Source organism: Delphinus delphis, chromosome 3 (genome assembly GCF_949987515.2).
Source record: "Delphinus delphis chromosome 3, mDelDel1.2, whole genome shotgun sequence".
NCBI lineage: Eukaryota > Metazoa > Chordata > Mammalia > Artiodactyla > Delphinidae > Delphinus > Delphinus delphis.
This window is the reverse complement of record NC_082685.1, coordinates 37491062-37499915: the sequence shown is the minus strand read 5'-3', so window position 1 is coordinate 37499915 and position 8854 is coordinate 37491062. Positions and strand designations below refer to the sequence as shown.

Genomic DNA, 8854 nt, shown 5'->3' with positions numbered 1-8854 from the left:
TCACTGTTGTGGCCTCTCCCGTTTCGGAACACAGGCTCCGGACGCGCAGGCTCAGCGGCCATGGCTCACGGGCCCAGCCGCTCCGCGGCATGTGGGATCCTCCTGGACCGGGGCACGAACCCGTGTCCCCTGCATCGACAGGCGGACTCTCAACCACTGCGCCACCAGGGAAGCCCTTAATGATTTTTTTTGATGTGGACCAGTTTTTTTTTAAGTCTTTATTGAATTTGTTACAATATTGCTTCTGTTTTCTGTTTTTTCAGCCTCGAGGGATGTGGGATCTTAGCTCCCCGACCAGGGATCAAACCTGCACCCCCTACATTGGAAGGCAAAGTCTTAACCACTGGACTGCCAGGGAAGTCCCCTAGATATATATTTTTAAAATAAATATACTTATTTATTTATATTTGGCTGCATTGGGTTTTCGCTGCTGCACGCGGGCTTTCTCTAGTTGGAGTGAGCGGGGGCTACTCTTCGCTGTGGTGCACAGGCTTCTCATTGCGGTGGCTTCTCTTGTTGCAGAGCATGGGCTCTAGGCACGCGGGCTTCAGAAGTTGTGGCACATGGGTTCAGTAGTTGTGGCTTGCGGGCTCTACATGCAGGCTCAGTAGTTGTGGTGCACAGGCTTAGTTGCTCCGTGGCATGAGGGATCTTCCTGGACCAGGGCTTGAACCCGTATCCCCTGCATTGGCAGGCAGATTCTTAACCACTGTGCCACCAGGGAAGCCCTAGAGATTTAAAATATAGAATTTAAAAGCATCTTTTGGTTATTCGATTAGCTCATTTTTATAAACAGGTATTGAGGTCAGGGGAAATTGATTACCTCAAAGTCAGGATAATTTTAGGCAAGGCTGCCTCTAGAACCCCATCTAATGCTTTTTGGACATTAACACATTGCTAAAGAAATGTTTCCTGACAATTAGAAGTATAATGAATAAAACAACGGTAAACTATTCATTACAGATAGCTTATTGGTGATCAAAACTTGCTTTGTCACATTGTAAATGTTTAGATTCTAACAGTCTAGACATTTCATTAATATTTATTGAAGTTGGGAGACATTAATTTATCCACTTATGAGTCACTGTGGATATAAAAAACAAATAAATGAAATTGCCCTCATAATGTGCAATACTGCAACATAATAACAATTTGATTTCTTGTTTACGATTTCAAATTGAATGTTGATTAGGTTGCAGTATATCATACTAAATTTTTCATCTCAGAAATAGTTCATTAGTCTAGAATGTGTGGGTAGGGACATTTGTAATTATTTCTCACATGATTAAGAAGATATTGTCTCCTATGCACATGACTTTGGATATAAACCAGAAGCACAGGTTTTACAGTTAACACTCTCCATGTGTAACTGCCTGCAGGGATAGTGTACTGTATATCTAGAATTTTTTTTAAGAGGATAGATCCTATGTTATGTTCTAAATCCAATTTAAAAAATTAAGCCTATTTTTAATATATATATGTGTATATGTTTTGTTTATATATGTATGTGTGTGGAAATATATATATATATATATATATATATATATACTCTGTTTTCAAAATGAAAATTTTAAAAATCCCTTTTTTCTTAATTTTAAAAGTAATACAGAGACTTCCTGTTCCGGGATGAGGCAGAATAGTTGCATTTCTCCCCATTCCTTCTGCCAAGTACAGCTAAAAACCCTGGATGCTATAAAACAAATATAAGAAGACTGAAAGGTGGAGAGAAGGCAGATTGTCTAGTTACCTGGAAAGACAAGGGAGTGAGTTCTCTAGTTACCTGGAAAGACAAGGCAGTGAGTTCTCTGAGTTTTCTTTTTACTTCATAGTTGGGGTGCTAGAGATACTGACAACCTGGAAATGTCAGTGGGCTCAGACAAAAGCCTGTTCTCTCTAGACAAAGAACCAGGAAAGCCACAGCCTAGCAAGGGAGAAAACATTTAGTTAATAACCACTTGTGCAGAAAGGAGTCAACGTGGGAGGCCTGAGCCTGTTGTCGCCAGAAAATCCTGTTTGCGAGGTTGGCCCTTGGCTGGCATCTGGGAACTTCACTGATATTTTCCTGCACTAATATTAAACCTTCCCTAAATGAGAAGAGTGTCTCACTGTGCCTAGATTGTTCATGGAAACCACGTGGTTTATGCTGCTCACCTGCTTTCCTTTTGGGAGTGTGAAATTGATAATAGCAAGTGAGTACCTACATGACCAGACCTCCAAAAACCTTGGGTAAAGAATCTCTAAAGAGCTTCCCAGGAGAAAACCCTTCATATGTGTTGTCACAATTCACTGATTGAAAAACTGAGCACACCATGGGCCATTCCACTTAGAGAGAACTCTTAGAATCTTGTGCTTTGTTTCCTCTAGGCTTCATTCCTTGAAACTTTTCCCTTTGCTGATTTTGCTTTGTAACCTTCTGCTGTAAATCTCAACTGTGAATACAACAATAAATTGACTCCTGTGAGTCCTCCTGGTGAAGCATTGAACACAGGAGTGTTCTTGGAGACCACTGACACATTGCCATACTCCAACCAAATATCACAAGAAAAAGTGGTGGTTCCACCACCTCTGTCAGCAGTAGCCCAGTGGGAAGTCTAGCCTTTCACCCTTGCCAGGCTATAATGAGGTACTCCAACTCCCTTCCAGGATGGTGTCAGAGAAGACTGAGTGGGAAGCCAGAACTTTTACTATCTTCCAGTGGAGGTCATGTGGGGTGTAGTGATGAAGCACCCCTCTACCTCCCAACTTGGGTGGTATCACTGGAGGCTGGTGGAGAACCTGAACCCTCACCCCTGTACAAGAGTAATGGGGTGCCCTTTCCTGCCCACATGGGGTGTCAAAGGAGGCCTAATGAGGAGCTTGGATTTCTACCACAACCACGAAAAGTATGTGAAGAAATAATGTCTAAAAATTCCCAAACTGGCAAAAGACATAAACATATAGAATAAAAATGTTGAGTGAATCTCAAATAGAATAAACCTAAATAAATCTCCACCAAGACACAGCATAGTCAAACTTCTGAAAGCTAAAGACAAAGAAAAAAATTCTTGAAAGCAGCAAGAAAGAAACAATAGCTTATAAACAGCAGGAAAAACAATTTTTTTTTTTTTTTTTTTTTCGGCGGTACGCGAGCCTCTCGCTGTTGTGGCCTCTCCCGTTGCGGAGCACAGGATCCGGACGCGCAGGCTCAGCGGCCATGGCTCACGAGCCTAGCCGCTCCGCGGCATGTGGTATCTTCCCAGACTGGGGCACGAACCCGTGTCCCCCGCATCAGCATGTGGACTCTCAACCACTGCGCCACCAGGGAAGCCCAGGAAAAAGCAATTTTATTGACAGATTTCCCTTCTAAAACTATGGAGGCCAGAAAGAAGTCGCACAGTTTTCAAGTGCCAAAAGAAAAGAACTGTCAATCCAGATTCTATAAGCAGTGAGAATATGCTTTAGTAATAAAGGAGAAGTCAAGACATTCTCAAATGAAGCAAGCCTGAAAGAATTTGTTGCTAGCAAACCTATCCTAAGAGAATGACTAAAAGAAATTCTCTAAACAAAAAGGAATCTTGGGACATAAGGAAGAAAGAACAATGGAAAGAATAAAAATATAGGTAAATACAACACTTTCCCTCTTGAAATTTCTAGGTTGTATCTGATGATTGAAGCAAAAATTATAACGTTGTTCAATACGGTTCTCAATGTACGTAGAGGAAATATTTAAGACAATTATAAACTAGAGACAGGAAAGGAACTTAATTAGCAGTGAAGATGTTTATACGTCACTGGAACTAGTAAAATATTACCACCAGTAGACTGCTAAGTTATGTATATATAATAGAGCAATCACTAAAAATTTATACAAAGAGATACACTTTAAAACAATACAGACAAATCAAAATGGAATTCTTAACTCATCTTTGAGTAACCAACAGAAAGACAGGAAAAAGAAAATAGAAAAACCAAAACCAGAAAACAATAAAGTGGCCGACTGAAGCCTTAAAATATCAATAATTGCATTACATACAAATGGTCTATTTTATTTGTAAAAGCCAAAAAGTGGAAACAGGGCTTCCCTGGTGGCGCGGTGGTTGCGAGTCCACCTGCCAATGCAGGGGACATGGGTTCGTGCCCCGGTCCGGGAGGATCCCACATGCCACGGAGTGGCTGGGCCCGTGAGCCATGGCCGCTGAGCCTGCACGTCTGGAGCCTGTGCTCCGCAACGGGAGAGGCCGCGGCAGTGAGAGGCCCGCGTACCGCAAAAAAAAAAAAAAAAAAAAAAGTGGAAACAACCACAATGTCCAATAGGTGGTTAGACGAACTGTGATAAATCCATACCAGGGAATCCTTCTCAGCCATAAGAGGAAATGGACTACTGATACACACAATAGCTTGAATAAATCTCACAGGCCTTATTCTGAGTGAAAAAGGCCAATCTCCAAAGGCATATACCATATATTTCCGTTTACATAACATCTGGAAATGACGAAATCATAGAGATGGAAACCAGATTAGTGACAAAGGGTTAGGAATGGTGAGAGAAATGGGGGTGGGCTTGAGTATAAAGAGGGAGCACAAGGTGTATCTTTGTGGTGATGGAAGAAGTCTGTACCTTGATTGCAGTGGTAGCTATATGAATCTACATGTGATAAAATGGCATACAATTATATGCACACACATTGTACCAATGTCAATATCCTGGTTTTGATATTGTACTATAATGACATGAGATCATTAGAAAAAAGTGAGTGTACACATAATCTCTTTTTGCAACCTCCTGTGTATACATAATTATTTAAAAATATGTATAAACTGTATACACGTGTATATATCTAAAGCACAGAAAAGATTTTCAAGGATAGGCCTAAAAATTAATACTGGTAAGGATATGTTTATACTATTTTTGTTGTTGTTGTTTTTGGCCATGCCACAGAGCATGTGGGATTTTAGTTCCCCGATCAGGGATTGAACCTGTGCCCTCTGCAATGGAAGCAAGGAGTCTTAACCACTGGATCACCAGGGAAGTCTTGTACTATTTTTTTTAAGTTATTATTATTTTTTGGCTGCGTTGGGTCTTTGTTGCTGTGCACGGGCTTTCTCTAGTTGCGGCGAGCGAGGGCTACCCTTTGTTGTGCTGCATGGGCTTCTCATTGTGGTGGCTTCTCTTGTTGCGGAGCACAGGCTCTAGGTGCGCGGGCTTCAGTAGTTGTGGCACGTGTGCTCAGTAGTTGTGGCTCACAGGCTCTAGAGTGCAGGCTCAGGAGTTGTGGCACATAGGCTTAGTTGCTCTGCGGCATGTGGGATCTTCCCGGACCAGGGCTCGAACCCGTGTCCCCTGCATTGGCAGGCGGATTCTTAACCACTGCACCACCAGGGAAGCCGCCTTGTACTATTTTTAAAAAAAGAGAAAAAGAATGCAAAATTATTGTAAAAAATTCAAATACAGAAAAATATAAACAAGGTGAAACTCACCTGCTCTATGATGCCATCGAGAGATAATTGCTTTCATTCATTTAACAAATACTTACTGAGTGCATCCTATGGTGCCATGAACTGTTAACATTTGCTGTGTATTTCAGAAATTTCCCGCACATCCAGAGTCAATTACAAATTGTAATCATTATAAATCACCGATGTTATTATATGTATAATATGTATTATTATATAATCTCTCTATTCTCTACATTCTATTCATCCATTATTCATCCATTTGCAAATATGTATTGAGTACCTGCTTTAGCCAACATCATGCTATGCTCTGAGGATACAGTGGTGAATAGAGCAGACATGGTCTGTTTCCTCACAAAGCTTACAGTATAGTAAAAGATTGTCACTAAACAAATTGTCTGAAATAGACAATTACCGATTATGTCAAGTTTAGACAAATGCAAACAATGCTTTGAAATGCCCAACTGTGAAAGAAAGGATAGTAGTTATGACGGCAAGATACTGTAGCATGTTTATCATTGATGGAAATGAGCCTGTAGAAAGAAAGAGGTTAAAGATACAAGAGCAAGAGAGAGGGATACTGCATTTATACAAAGTTTCCTGAGAGGGAAGGAGCCAGAGCACAAATGTAAGGGTTGACTTCGGGTAGAAGGAAATTGCCGCATTGAAACAAGCAAAAGAAGTGAGGACAAGTGCAGATATAACTTAGTTTGTAGATTTGGAGGTCTGAAGTTCAGGCAATTCCTCTTTGAGACTTTCTATTTTCTTAACAAAATATGAGACAATGTCATCTGCCAAAAGCAAGGATGTAAACTGGAAGATCTGAGGTTGGAAGAGAGTTGACGTTTTAAGTAGTCGTTTGGGAAAGCAAGATGAATAGAGAAAGGCAGTAGTTCACTGGCCAGGGTGAGTTAAGGGCCCGCAGAGTCTGTTCTATGGGGTAGATTCTAAACATTTTTAGTTAATTGCAGTCAGGGAAAAAAACAAGGGTATAAACATTAAAAGAGAGAAACAAAGTGCTGTAGTGCACTAAATAAAAAAAAAAAAAGAAATTAGAAAGAGGATTGTTTTTCAACTGGAAGGACAGGAAGAAAACGCCCTGAGAAAGGGAATGAAGTAAAGAAGTCAGGGGAAGATGAAGATACATGCAGAGGGGTAGTAGCTTTCTGTCTGGGGTGCAGGAATGTCCTTTTGTCTTCCAATCCAAACATGGGCACAGTGGTATCAGCAGTTTACCATCTGATTTTTTTTTGCGGTACGCGGGCCTCTTACTGTTGTGGTCTCTCCCGTTGCGGAGCACAGGCTCCGGACGCGCAGGCTCAGCGGCCATGGCTCACGGGCCCGGCCGCTCTGCGGCATGTGGGATCTTCCCGGACCGGGGCACGAACCCGTGTCCCCCCCATCGGCAGGCGGACTCTCAACCACTGCGCCACCAGGGAAGCCCGTACCATCTGATTTTTTGAAATTGTTCCACATTTCTTTTAATCACTTAGACGTGACAACCTATCAAAACCCTATGCAGGAATTCCCAGGCACCTTTAGTTGCTGCAGAGAAGTATGAGTGAAGCACAAGTATATCATCCTCCACACATTAGAAAAAGGCTCTAGTGAGCAACAGGAGGCATACGTTTAATTTTTCTCTTATTGGAAGTTGTGAGTGGCTGTGAGCCCCTTTTTAGGTCCACTTTATATACATTCCTAGTTACCACGAGTCCAGTTCTTTTATTCAATGTTATCTTTCAATCCACTCCAAGTGTTTTCTTAACATTATTTTTGATTTAATGAATGTTTAGTTAAATATAAATGGACTTGGAGGAACTGAAATATAGGCATAAGATAACTTAAAATCATCTGGTAAATGGACCAAGTCTAGAAATGGACTTGGAGGAACTGAGATTTGGGCATAACTTAAAATCATCTGGTAAGTCTCTGCTACCATTATTCTCTGAGAAATACTACTGTTCAACACTTGGCTAGATAATTTGTAATTATTAAATTATTTACACTCTAGTAATACCAGACTTATCATCAGGCTCTTTGTACAATGGCTATTCCATGATTAAAAGGAATCTCCTTATGTATCCTGTTGTTTAGAATTAGTGAAGCTTAAAAATGTTTTAGTTCACCGTTCTGTTAACAAAAACAAGTTTCTCTAACCACAACAGCAAGAATATAAAGTCGCCAAGAAGCTATTTGGCACGTGAACAAAGCAAAAAAGATTGGTTTGAAAGAAAATTCATTCTGGAGTCCAGTCACTTGTCTTTTGGCCATCTCTTTGGCTAGACTGCTAATGTGTGACTTTTGTACAAATTCTTTTAACTTTGGGTTTTCCGTTTCCCATTTTTTGAAGGATAGCGGGAATACTTGTTACTGAAAATACGTTTCATTTTTAAAAATGAGCAGATACTCATACATTACTAGCGCAATAAAAATTACCAAAAGAGGGAAGGAAAACGTAAAATAGTTTGTGTGTCTTAACTAAAAAACTGTTAAGACACAAAACTTGGCTCTTTGTTTCCATTCCATGACAGCCAAAAGGGAAACATGGATCAGTAACACTGCTGTCAAGTAGAAGCAAAAATACAAGTAATTCAAGGACCTAGTGCATACTTGGGGCCAATATTATTTTCTCCCTTTCCCTTCCTTTTCAAAACCTAAGTTTTGTTTGCCGCCACATACAACAATCTAGTGGGCAATTATTAACTTCTTTTTCTTGCCTATCATAAAGTGATGCACGTTGGGAGTTCGCTGTACCAGACAGCGGCTGCTCCGAATTTCCATTAAACCCTGGAATTCTTTTCTCAGGGTTTGTAATTGGCTTTCTTAGCATTCTGCAGGAAGATGGAATGGACCTGGGAACGGGCGGGTGGAGACTAATTCGATACAAGACTACAGTAATCTCGATGCAGCTCTCATGAGATTTGCTTCCTTGGTTCTCTGAGACTTGGGCTTGCCCCTTCCCTGACGATCCTGTTTCCTCTTCCATTGGGTAAAACGGGTAGAATTCTAAACTCCTGAATTGGTGGCCCCTGGTGCCAGGTAGAGCTCTCAAGTCTCAAGTCTCAAGACCTCAAATATCACCTTTCAGGCCTCATTCGGAACATGAAAAAGCCACACAAGTTTTAGGCCCGAGTCCCAGGAAGATCTCAGCACACCTAGCTCCGACTTTGGAGAAACAATACCAGAGACGTCATACCCCCGGCAGGGCCTACCCAACTCAAAAACCCGCCAGCGGACGCATGCGCAGAACGGGCGAGGGACGGAAGCCATCCAAGACTCGCAGGCATCCGTACAGCGGTCACATTATCGGAAAGGCCTGGTTCCCTCGTCGCGGTGAGGAAGTCCCTGGCAACGTCTATGTAACATCGTTGCCCGGAGAGAAACAAGGGAAGCGACCTTCCGCTCTCTGGCGCGCTTCCGT

General features: G+C 41.6%; 1 long non-coding RNA gene across 1 annotated transcript; it reads right to left on the bottom strand.

The window, feature by feature from the left end:
- Nucleotides 1-214: 214 nt before the first annotated feature.
- On the bottom strand, nucleotides 215-8795 carry LOC132421982 (uncharacterized). The gene is made up of 3 exons (XR_009518797.1): nucleotides 8646-8795; nucleotides 1781-1921; nucleotides 215-728 (listed from the first exon to the last, which is right to left on the bottom strand). It is a non-coding gene; the product is annotated as an uncharacterized lncRNA (long non-coding RNA).
- Between the last annotated feature and the right edge of the window lie 59 nt (nucleotides 8796-8854).